Raw genomic sequence first — 12,427 nt, 5'->3', positions numbered from 1 at the left:
TCCTAAATATAATGGTGACAAAAATTTTAATTGCCTGACAAAATGACTACTACAGTGCAAGACCTAAGATAAAAGCTTACTTTGGAACATATAACATTTCAAGGCTTCGGGGCCATATATGCCCTGACAGTGTCAGTCACTCTCTTTTGACCCAACTCCTTCTGAAAATTTCACAGCTGTGCTATCTCGCTCCTTTCCTGTGTTGTCACATTAATCCTCTGGCCCTATCCTCACTAAGCATCGTTGAATACAGGTGCCCTCCTCTGTCAGCTCCTTGATGCTCATTGCTCACAAAAATAACCAGATTCAGAAAAAAAAAAAAAAAATCCTAACCAACCTTTACCCCCACCTATCTGAGGGAAAACTTAAGAAAATATCAGGAGTCATAAATAATTGTATAAATGGTAACTCAGTTAAAAAAAAAAAAACTATTATAACCACAAACATCCAAAAACCATATTCTAACATCTTAAACATAATAGTGGTTCAGTACACATTTATTGAAACTGAACAAACAAATGATAAAGTAAATCAGTCTTCCTTTCCACTCACTAAATTGTAGTTGAATTACAGTTGTTTAATAAGATGGTAAAGTTCTACTTATGCTACATAATGTAGCCCACCCTCTGTATCTGTGGGTTCTACGTGCACAGATTCAACCAACTGGAGATCTGAAATATTTAAAAATTAATAATAATAATAATATAAATAAAATACCCCAAAACAACCATTTTTGTAGCCTTTACATTGTTTAGGTATTATAAGTAATCTAGACATGATTTTAAAGTATATAGAAGGATGTCCATAGGTTATATATAAATACTATGCCATATTATATAAGAGATTTGACCACCCTCAGATTTTGGTATCTATGGGGTATCCTGGAACCAATCCCCCATGGATATGCAGGGATGACTGTATTTTTCATGATTTTGTTATTACTGTTATCTTTTCTAACCTATGAAATGCTACAGTCTGCAATTTAAATATATGTATGTATATATTTAATTAGAAGTAGCAAATTTGTAGGTTGGGGACTTTCCTCCTCAATAAAAGCTATTTTAATCCAGAAGATAAGAAATCTAAGACCACTTTAATTTATTTGGTCAACAATCACTGAACTAAAATGTCCTAAATTAGGTCATAGTACAGGAGACCCTACTGACTGAAATAAGTCATTAAACTGCTTCAAGATCCAACTTCTCTTATTTTTTGTAGATAATTATAAGATATAACAAAAAAAGGAATAAACACTTTCTACATCCTCATGCAGACATGACATTTAAGCCTTCACAGTTCATAATTTCCACAAAAGTCAAATGGCTATTACTAGTTATCCAGAGCTGTCATAGCTTATAAAGCAATTAAGATATTTTCAAGAGTTTATAATGGCTATTTTTGCTTAAAATACTATGGCAAGCAACAAATGACATTTGGCTGCACTTAAGTCATTTTAATGGTTTGACTGGATCACATTCATCATTACAACAAAAAACTCAGAGGGCACATTTCTCATAAATCTCTTTGTACAAATTACGGCTGCACATGCATTACTTAACAGACTGTTCTCAATTCCTAGGTACAAGGACATAAAGGTAGTCTTGAAATTTAAGCTGAACCTCTATTATCATACCTCGAATTGGTGCACTAACACCAGACTACATCCTCAGCATTTTATAGGACCTCTTTCTGTTGCTACAGAGTCTTCATGCCTACATATGTTTATGTATGGGAAGACATACGGCTACTACCAGAAGGAAGCATTTTTGAAAGCAATCTGTAATCATAGCTAAGTCTTTTATGCTAGGTCTTTTAAATGATGTGCAAGACAAGTGTAATGAGCAAATCTATGTACTGGCTGGAGTGACAGGTGCAGATAAAGTCAAGTTCTGATTATCAACAAAGAACAGGCTGAAGCTCAGTGCTTAAGAGAAGTGAACAGAAATCTCTGCCTGAAGGCTCTAAAGCAAATGCTGAGGCCTTGATGACAGCTTCCATTTTCACTTACTACTTGCAAAAGATTGATGACAAGTGGTAGACGAAGGAAAAAGATAGCCTGATCCTATATATACACAGCATATTTCAGCAGTTTCTTTGGGAATATTAAAGTTATTGTTTTTACATCCTAAATCCAGATATAGTTCCAACGAGTAATCAAGAATCTAACCAAAATTACATTAACCCACAGGAATTGAAAGCATAGAATAATGAAAGCTAAAAATGTATTTAAGAAGAGAGAGCTGAAATTTAAACTAGTCTTTCATAATATTCAATATATAATTGAGCTGATGCATGCTGTCTTAGTGTGTTTTTGCTGCTATAACAAAATACCTTAAATTGGGCAATTTATAAAAGACAGAAATTTATTTCTCACAGTTCTGGAGGCTGCGTAGTCCATGATTAAGGCACTGGCCTGTTGCATATTTGGTGAAAATTGCTCTCTGCTTCCAAGATGGTGTCTTGTTGCTGCATCCTCCAGAGAGGACTAACCCTGTGGCCTCACACGATGGAAGGAATGAAGGGCAAGAGAACTCTCCTTTCAACCTTGAGCCTGTTTACAAGAATGTGACTCCCATTTATGAGGGTGGAACTCTTATGACTTAATAACCTCTCAAAGGCCATACCTCCTAATACTGTTGCATTGAGGATTAAGTTTCAGCATAAATTTTAGAGAGGATGACATCACTCAAACGATGGCCTATGTGCTTAACTTCATGGGATGTAAATTAACATGCATTAATATTTTCTTTTTGCTACACTTAGGTGATCACACTTCTTTTGGTTACCATCCATGATTCATCGTATTGTTGCAATTACTCCTCTTTGGTAGCATAAAAAGCCAATAATCAATTAAACAATAAGCTTTCTCCTATCATTTCTGAAATAGAGAAGATTGATTGATAGGGAAGTTAGGTGGTTATGGTTTTCTGTTTTCTATTTATCAAACTCCCTGGTACTTCATTGAATTTTAGACACTATCAATTATAAGACATATCATTATTTTATATACTACTAAAAAAGTTTTTAAAAGCCTGATAACTGAACTAGGACATTAAACTATGACATACTATCAATTGTATGCCACATTCTAATTTCAAAGATGTTAAATGTGAAAAATACGGTAATGCCAGAATTGCTGAAATATGGTATCATACTACACATGAAGGGCCACATATTTGTCCAAAAAAATGCATAATTAGATAATTAATTAACCGTTACCTAATACACAGACATAAAACTTTAATTTTATAAGCAATTGAGATCCAGTAGAGCAGGTGACTTAAATCACAGAGAACTGATGGGGTTGTTGAGAGCACCAACTGTGATGGCAGCTTCCATAACTGCAACTCCTACTTCAAACAGTAGGTGACTATGTGCCTGGGAGTGAGTCACGTAACCCTTTCTCTGGATCACTGGATTAAGAATGAAGGTCTACAATAAGAAGGTGGCACCAAGTTCTCTCTATATCAGGAGAACCCGCTCCCAATGTTTAACGTGGGTTCTTTTCTATTTCCCAAGTGTCTCGGCTGGGTTGAGAAATAAAGGGAAGGAGCACAGAGAGAGAAATTTAAAGCTGGGTGTCCGGGGGAGAAATCACATGTCGGCAGGATTGGTGATGTTCCCTGAGCTGTAAAACCAGTAAGTTTTTATTAGCGATTTTCAAAAGGGGAGGGAGTGCATGAATAGGGTGTGGGTCACAGAGATCACATACTTCACAAGGTAATAAAATATCACAAAGCAAATGGAGGCAGGGCAAGATCACAGGATCACCCGATGAGGTGAAATTAAAATTGCTAATGAAGTTTCGGCACGCATTGTCATTGATAACATCTTATCAGGAAACAGGGTTTGAGAGCAGAAAACCTGTCTGACCACAATTTATTAGGTGGGAATTTTTGTCCTAATAAGCCTGGGAGCACTATAGGAGACCGGGGCTTATTTCATCCCTTGGGCTTCGACCATAAAAGACCAGATGCCTTAAAAAGGGGCCGTCTATAGGCCTACCTTCAGGGTGCATTGTCTTTCTCAGGGATGTTCCTTGCTGAGAAAAAGAATTCAGCGATATTTCTCCTATTTGCTTATGAACGAGGAGAAATATAGCTCTGTTCCCTCCGGCTCACTGGCGGCCAGTTCAAAGTTACCTCTCTTGTTCCCTGAACATCGCTGTTATCCTGTTCTTTTTTTAAGATGCCCAGATTTCATGTTGTTCAAACACACATGCTCTACAAACAATTTGTGCAGTTGATACAATCACAGGGTCCTGAGGCGATATTCATCCTCCTCAGCTTACAAGGAAGATGACGGGATTAAGAGATTAAAATAAAGACAGGCATAGGAAATCACAAGGATATTCATTGGGGAAGTGATAAGTGTCCATGAAATCTTTACAATTTATGTTCAGAGATTACAGTAAAGACAGGTGTAAGAAATTATAAAAGTATTAATTTGGGGAACTAATAAATGTCCAAGAAATCTTCACAATTTATCGCGGCTTCAGCCAGTCCCTTCATTTGAGGTCCCTGACTTCTAGCAACATCTCCACAATCCCTTTCAGATTTAATGGTCTTAAGTTATTATGTATACATGCAGTGCGTATTCTGTACAAAACTGTAGAGTAAAAATCTAAAATGTTTATGAAGGATCTGATCTTCACTCACGCTTATTATAATCAACACTTATTATTTTATTGTCTGTATGCCAACTAATTTCACAAATAATTTAAAGGAGCTTAAAGAAATAGACAAATATATAATAAAGCCATTAAAGTAAATCAGAGGAAAAAGAAATAATAAAGGGTAGAAGATAATTGTATCATAAAACCTAGGCCAAGAAGAGTTACATAAATTTAATCAAAAACTTAGTTCTGGGCTTCTTTCAAATTCAAAACAACAAAAAATATATAAAATGATTTAAGGAGCATTTTTAAGATTTATTACAGGAAATATTCCTTAAGAGGAGAATTATAAGGAAAGACACTGATGCTTCCAGGCAGAGTGTTGAGCCAGATTCATAAAGAGATTCCTAACTTGTATAGCATCATTGACTCTTTTAACATTTGCTTTGAACCCTGCCCCAAATTTCCATATGCAAATATGCATAAAATACTGCATGAGGTCTCAGGGAGTTCTTGAAACTAGAATTAAAATCTTCCGCCTTGATTTCTCATCCCTCTGTCTGTGCCAGAAATTCAGGCCTGCATTCATGGTTTGGGCAATTCCTACCACACATGAGCTGAGGGGAACTTCCATTTTTCATTCCTCCTGCACTGAATTCTCCTGGAATCCCTTTACACCAAAGTAGGACACATGCTATACACAGATGCCACTGAGATGTGGCATCCCAGTGAGATGTGATCTTCAACTTTGCTGAAGGGTGTGATTCCCCTGTCCCGGGATGAATTCTTTAATGCCCTCCCCCATAACTATTTATTTCTATGTTCTTGTACATCCCCATGCTGAAAAAAAAAAATCTGTAATTTTTGTTGCTTTTAGTTTTAGAAGTATGTTCCATTTCTTTCTATTTAAATAAATCTTGATTTCCACTTCAAAATTGATTTAAATTATAAAAATAGTACAACTTATCATGAAATAGTCAGTCTAGAAGTGTAGGTAGTATGAAATCATGTGGAAAATCTTCCCATGTGTCACTCTTCAATCTTAAAATTTGATTGTATTTTTCCAGAACTTTATCCATGTTATAAACCAGCATACTTCTGAGAACTCAAACATAACGATATGTGAATTTATTATTATATAAATAGCATGAAACTTATTGCTTTATACTCATTGCTTTGCTCTATAATACCATGTGCATATCAAGTAGAAGTTTACTGCAAATGTAAGGTAAATTTTTACTTTCCCAACAAGTGGTTTCAATATTTTTGGAAGGTGGCCAGCTTTAGTGTACAAACATTTAGAGATATATATAAAATAGTCAATGTCTGCTTATAATGTTGACTTAATTTTGGAATGATACATTCTTTATTTTTCTTTATTTTTTTTTCTTTTTTATTATTATACTTTGAGTTCTAGGGTACATGTGCATAATGTGCAGGTTTGTTACATATGTAAACTTGTGCCATGTTGGTGTGCTGCAGCCATCAACTCGTCAGCACCCATCAACTCGTCATTTACATCAGGTATAACTCCCAGTGCAATCCCTCCCCCCTCCCCCCTCCCCATGATAGGCCCCGGTGTGTGATGTTCCCCTTCCCAAGTCCAAGTGATCTCATTGTTCAGTTCCTACCTATGAGTGAGAACATGCGGTGTTTGGTTTTCTGTTCTTGTGATAGTTTGCTCTCAGAATGATGGTTTCCAGTTGCATCCATGTCCCTACAAAGGACACAAACTCATCCTTTTTTATGGCTGCATAGTATTCCATGGTGTATGTGTGCCACATTTTCTTAATCCAGTCTGTCACTGATGGACATTTGGGTTGATTCCAAGTCTTTGCTATTGTGAATAGTGCTGCAATAAACATACGTGTGCATGTGTTTTTATAGCAGCATGATTTAGAATCCTTTGGGTATATACCCAGTAATGGGATGGCTGGGTCATATGGTACATCTAGTTCTAGATCCTTGAGGAATCGCCATACTGTTTTCCATAATGGTTGAACTAGTTTACAATCCCACCAACAGTGTAAAAGTGTTCCTATTTCTCCACATCCTCTCCAGCACCTGTTGTTTCCTGACTTTTTAATGATCGCCATTCTAACTGGTGTGAGATGGTATCTCATTGTGGTTTTGATTTGCATTTCTCTGATGGCCAGTGATGATGAGCATTTTTTCATGTGTCTGTTGGCTGTATGAATGTCTTCTTTTGAGAAATGTCTGTTCATACTGGCCCAAGGTTATTTATAGATTCAATGCCATCCCCATCAAGCTACCAATGAGTTTCTTCACAGAATTGGAAAAAACTGCTTTAAAGTTCATATGGAACCAAAAAAGAGCCCACATTGCCAAGACAATCCTAAGTCAAAAGAACAAAGCTGGAGGCATCACGCTACCTGACTTCAAACTATACTACAAGGCTACAGTAACCAAAACAGCATGGTACTGGTACCAAAACAGAGATATAGACCAATGGAACAGAACAGAGTCCTCAGAAATAATACCACACATCTACAGCCATCTGATCTTTGATAAACCTGAGAGAAACAAGAAATGGGGAAAGGATTCCCTATTTAATAAATGGTGCTGGGAAAATTGGCTAGCCATAAGTAGAAAGCTGAAACTGGATCCTTTCCTTACTCCTTATACGAAAATTAATTCAAGATGGATTAGAGACTTAAATGTTAGACCTAATACCATAAAAATCCTAGAGGAAAATCTAGGTAGTACCATTCAGGACATAGGCATGGGCAAAGACTTCATGTCTAAAACACCAAAAGCAACGGCAGCAAAAGCCAAAATTGACAAATGGGATCTCATTAAACTAAAGAGCTTCTGCACAGCAAAAGAAACTACCATCAGAGTGAACAGGCAACCTACAGAATGGGAGAAAATTGTTGCAATCTACTCATCTGACAAAGGGCTAATATCCAGAACCTACAAAAAACTCAAACAAATTTACAAGAAAAAAACAAACAACCCCATCAAAAAATGATACATTCTTTAAATGAAACATTGTATGAAATACCACTTTGTTCTCACTCTCCAATTTCATGAAACTGAAACATTTCAGATGTATCTTGAACATAAATATTTGTGATCATTAGAGTTACTTTTGGAGTCTTGTAACTTAACTTTTTGAAGCATTTTATCTTCAACTCCATCTAATTGTTGGAAATGCCATTACAGAAAATGTATTCCAAACCATAAAAACTCATTCACAAACTACTAGAACAATATTTTTTTATTATGAGGATTATTTCCACTTATCTAATATACCAGCAGTTATCGAAGTGTGATTCTGAGCCAGCAACATCAGCATCACCTGGAAACTTACCAAAAATGCAAAATGCCAGGCCTGGCATTTATCTGACCCATGAATTAGAAACTTCGAGGGTGGGGCCAAGTAATTTGCATTTTAACAAATCCTCTAGATGCTTCTGAGGCACACTGAAGTTTGAGAACCACTACAGGAGATATTTATTTCCATTTTCCATAACATATTTACTTATAGCACTTTTTAAAATTAATACTTTTAAACTTTATAAACAGTTTCAAATACTTTTATCTGCGAATGTATATACACAGAAATAAATAACTAACTCTACTTCTACTTCTCTACTACTTGGACTTCTTTGAAACTATTTTATCGATTACATCAGGTGAGCTTAACAAGACAGCATAAATGTCATTGATTAAAATTATTGAAAGCTATATCCTCCAAACAGCATTTCTTGCTTCAAACAGGATAACTGAGATAACATTCTGTAATATGATTTTAAGAGGTCTCAAACATAAAGTAATGGTATCTTTTTTGAGGAATAACTTTTGGAAAACAATATTTCTTTACAATTATGCATATATACTACTCCCATAGCTTCATAACATTTACCACTATTGAGAATTTACACGTAAGGTTTGAAACTAGGTTCTGGTTATGGCAACTTACCAGAGTCTCCCAGGTCATACAGGAAAGATGAAATAGGATATAATGTTCACTATCCCCATTTAGAACCAACATATAAGGGCTTTGACCCTGCTTCATGACACCTGCTTCCTCTGCAGGACTGTCTGTTGTTCTCCCACTGTTTCAATGCTGGAAGGTTGAGTCTCTGGTCACAAGCTCTGGACTTTGCTCTGACAAGAGATCATTGTACTGAATCCTATCCACAGTGATGATCTAGGCAGCCACCGGGGGAGAGGAACACTATAAGGTGACTAAGGAATAATCACAGATACCACCTAGATGCTACTGTAATGGAGGCTATGGTATTCCACTCAGATGCCCCATTTAGGACCAAGGCACTCATTGCCCCAGCTGCCAGGAATGTTTGCCAACCATGCTTCATAGCTCAATCCCACTACAGGAATTGGCCTCAACCAAAGAAACTTCCTTCACCCACACTTATACCCTCCACAGGGACAACCTATATTCAAAGACTGGTCGATGTGAGGGTACAAAGACTCAATACTCTTGCCTCCATTTATGACAACTCTGAAAGTCCATCCCAGCCCCAGAGATCCCCATGGGGTCAACTAGGTATTCCAACAGCATCACAGTTCAGCTTTTCCCACTGCCAATCTGGCTGCCCTCACTCCCTCACAGGTGTTCCCCAAAGCACTCCCAATACATTACCTACTTGCAAATCTCTGTCCCAGATCTGTTTCCCAGAGAAACTGACATAAAACAGGAGCTATGGCCTCCTGCCCATACTGTCTCCTCAAAAAGTGTTGGCGGGAGATTTAATTTATACAGATTACATAATTTTATATTAAATAATCTGTTGCATCAAATAATTCCATGATAAATGTAAGTATTCTGTGAAGGTTACCTTTGTCAGTTTCTACATTTTTACATTAAATCCAATTGATATGGTATTTTATTACAGGTTTTAGGCCCCAGTTGTTTGGTTACTACCTTTGTGTCTGGAATTTATTCCTTCTGGTGGATTCTTGGTCTCCCTGACTTCAAGAATGAAGCCACAGACCTTTGTGGTGAGTGTTACAGCTCTTAAAGTTGGTGTGTCCAGAGTTTGTTCCTTCAGATGTTCAGATGTGTCTGGAGTTTCTTCCTTCCAGTGGGTTCATGGTCTCCCTGACTTCAAGAATGAAGCCGCAGACCTTTGCAGTGTCACAGCTCTTAAGTGTCGCACGTCCAGAGTTGTTTGCTCCTGCTGGTGGGTTCATGGTCTCACTGACTTACCCTGGCGGTGAGTGTTACAGCTCATAAAGGTAGTGTGGGCCCAAAGCGTAGGCAGCAGCAAGATTTACTGTCAAGAACGAAAGAAGAAAGCTCCCACAGTGTGGAAGGGGACCCAAGCAGGTTGCCACTGGGGGCTTGGGTGGCCAGCTTTTATTCCCTTATTTGGCCCCACCTACATCCTGCTGATTGGTCCACTTTACAGAGTGCTGATTGGTCCGTTTTACAGAGTACTACTGATTGGTCCATTTGATAGAGTGCTGATTGGTGCGTTTACAATCCTTTAGCTAGACACAGAGCGCTGATTGGTGCATTTTTACAGAGTGCTGATTGGCACATTTACAATCCTTTAGCTAGACACAGAGCACTGATTGGTGCATTTTTGCAGAATGCTGATTGGTGCATTTACAACCCTTTAGCTAGACACAGCACTGACTGGTGCATTTACAATCCTCTAGCCAGACAGAAAAGTTCTCCAAGTCCCCACTCGACCCAGGAAGTCCAGCTGGCTTCACCTCTCACCCTCATACACTTTTTAATCCAAATGTTGAATACTATTCTAATATATGGATATACTACAGTCTGTTTAACTAATTCACTATTAATATAAGTATTTTTAGATTAGATTTAATATTATGGAAGTAATTTCTACATATGATTTGAAATAAGTAATTACATAGTAGAATATATGTAATATCTCCTTTACTATCTCCCCAAGTTCTAGTTCCCAAAAATGATCACTTTAATGTATGTAGTTTTTGATCTTTAGGGACTGCCATTACAATTCTAAATAATATAAATGAACTTTTTTTCAGTTTATCAATTTGGATAATATTTGTTGATATCTCTTATGAAAGAGGACTACTTTGTTTTATCAGCCACTTCCTCATTTTATTTAGATATATTATTACATGTAGTTGTACTGAATCCTCAAATTCTTGATTCACCATTGTAAGACATTATTAACTTTTGACTATTTATAATAATAGTAAGTAGCATGACTAGACCTGAAGTTAAATATTTTCCTTCCTCTTAAAAGAAAGAAACACCTATGCCTTTAAATCTTCTGAAGAATTTCCTTAGCTGCCTTCATTTATTGTATCCTATTTCATCTTTCTTGTATGACCTGGAAGACTCTGGTAAGTGTGATGAATCACCAGTTGAGTTGTGAAGTGAAAGGATCTGATATACATTTTTATTTTATTTATTTATTTATTTATTTATTTATTTAGAGATGGAGTCTTAGTCTGTCACTCAGGCTGGAGTGCAGTGGCATGATCTCAGCTCACTGCAACCTTTGCCTCCCAGGCTCAAGCAATTCTCCTGTCTCAGCCTCCGGAGTAGCTGGGACTACAGGTGTGTGCCACCACACCTGGTAAAATTTTGAATTTTTAGTAGAGACGGGTTTCACCACGTTGGCAAGGCTGGTCTGAAACTCCCGACCTCAGGCGATTCACCTGCCTCAGCCTCCCGAAGTGCTGGGATTATAGGCGTGAGCCACCACGGCCCTGATATACATTTTTAAAGGATAACTGTGACTGTTTGGAAAATAGATGGTAAAACAAGAATTCCAGTTAGAAAAATATTACACTCGTCCAGTCTAAAATGGGAGAGGTAGACGTGGTCAATAGTCAGACCTAGATATATTTTGAAGGTTAAACTGATGGCCTTGGTGTGGGATTGGATACCATATTGCAAAAACAGAAGCACAACCAAGGATGACTCTTAGATTATTGTGTTAGAAATCTGGGATAATGATGAAGCCAACTGCTATGGTTTGAATGTTCGTCCTTTCTAAAACTCATGTTGAGGCCAGGCGCAGTGGCTCACGCCTGTAATCCCAGCACTCTGGGAGGCCGAGGTGGGCAGATCATGAGGTCAGGAGATCGAGACCATCCTGGCTAACACGGTGAAACCCCGTCTCTACTGAAAATACAAAAATATTAGCGGGGGGGGTAGTGGCGGGCACCTGTAGTCCCAGCTACTAGGGAGGCTGAGGCAGGAGAATGGCGTGAACCTGGGAGGTGGAGCTTGCAGTGAGCCAAGATGGCGCCACTGCATTCCAGCCTGGGCGATAGAGTCAGACTCCCTCTCTCTCTCTCACACACACACACACAAACAAAAACACCTCATGTTGAAATTTAATTGCCATTTTAACAGTATTAAAAGGTGAGACCTTTAAGAAGTGATTAGGCCATGAGGCATCCACCCTCACTGGTGGAATTGGTGTCTTTATAAAAGGGTGAGTTTGAACCCCTCTTGACCTCTCTCACCCTATCACCTTCCACCGTGAGATGACACAGGAAGGGACTTCCCAGACTCTACAACTGTGAACCAATACATTTTGTTCATTATAAATTAGCTAGTCTCAGGTATTCTATTATAACGTCACAAAACAGACAAAGACACCAACTAAAAAGATGTGAAAGACTGGGGAAAAGAATAATATATGAAGAGAAATATCAAGAGTCCTACTAGATGTCTTGAAAACACTTCAAACTTAGCACGTTTTAAAACTAAAAATGCCTAGCACATAATAGGTCATCAATATATTTTTATTAGATGAAATGAAGGGAGAAAAGACAGAAAAAGTAAATAGAAAAGATTCAGCTATA

This window comes from Chlorocebus sabaeus, chromosome 13, assembly GCF_047675955.1.
Source record: "Chlorocebus sabaeus isolate Y175 chromosome 13, mChlSab1.0.hap1, whole genome shotgun sequence".
Classification (NCBI taxonomy): Eukaryota; Metazoa; Chordata; class Mammalia; order Primates; family Cercopithecidae; genus Chlorocebus; species Chlorocebus sabaeus.
The sequence above is the reverse complement of the archived record's forward strand: the minus strand, read 5'-3'. Positions refer to the sequence as shown.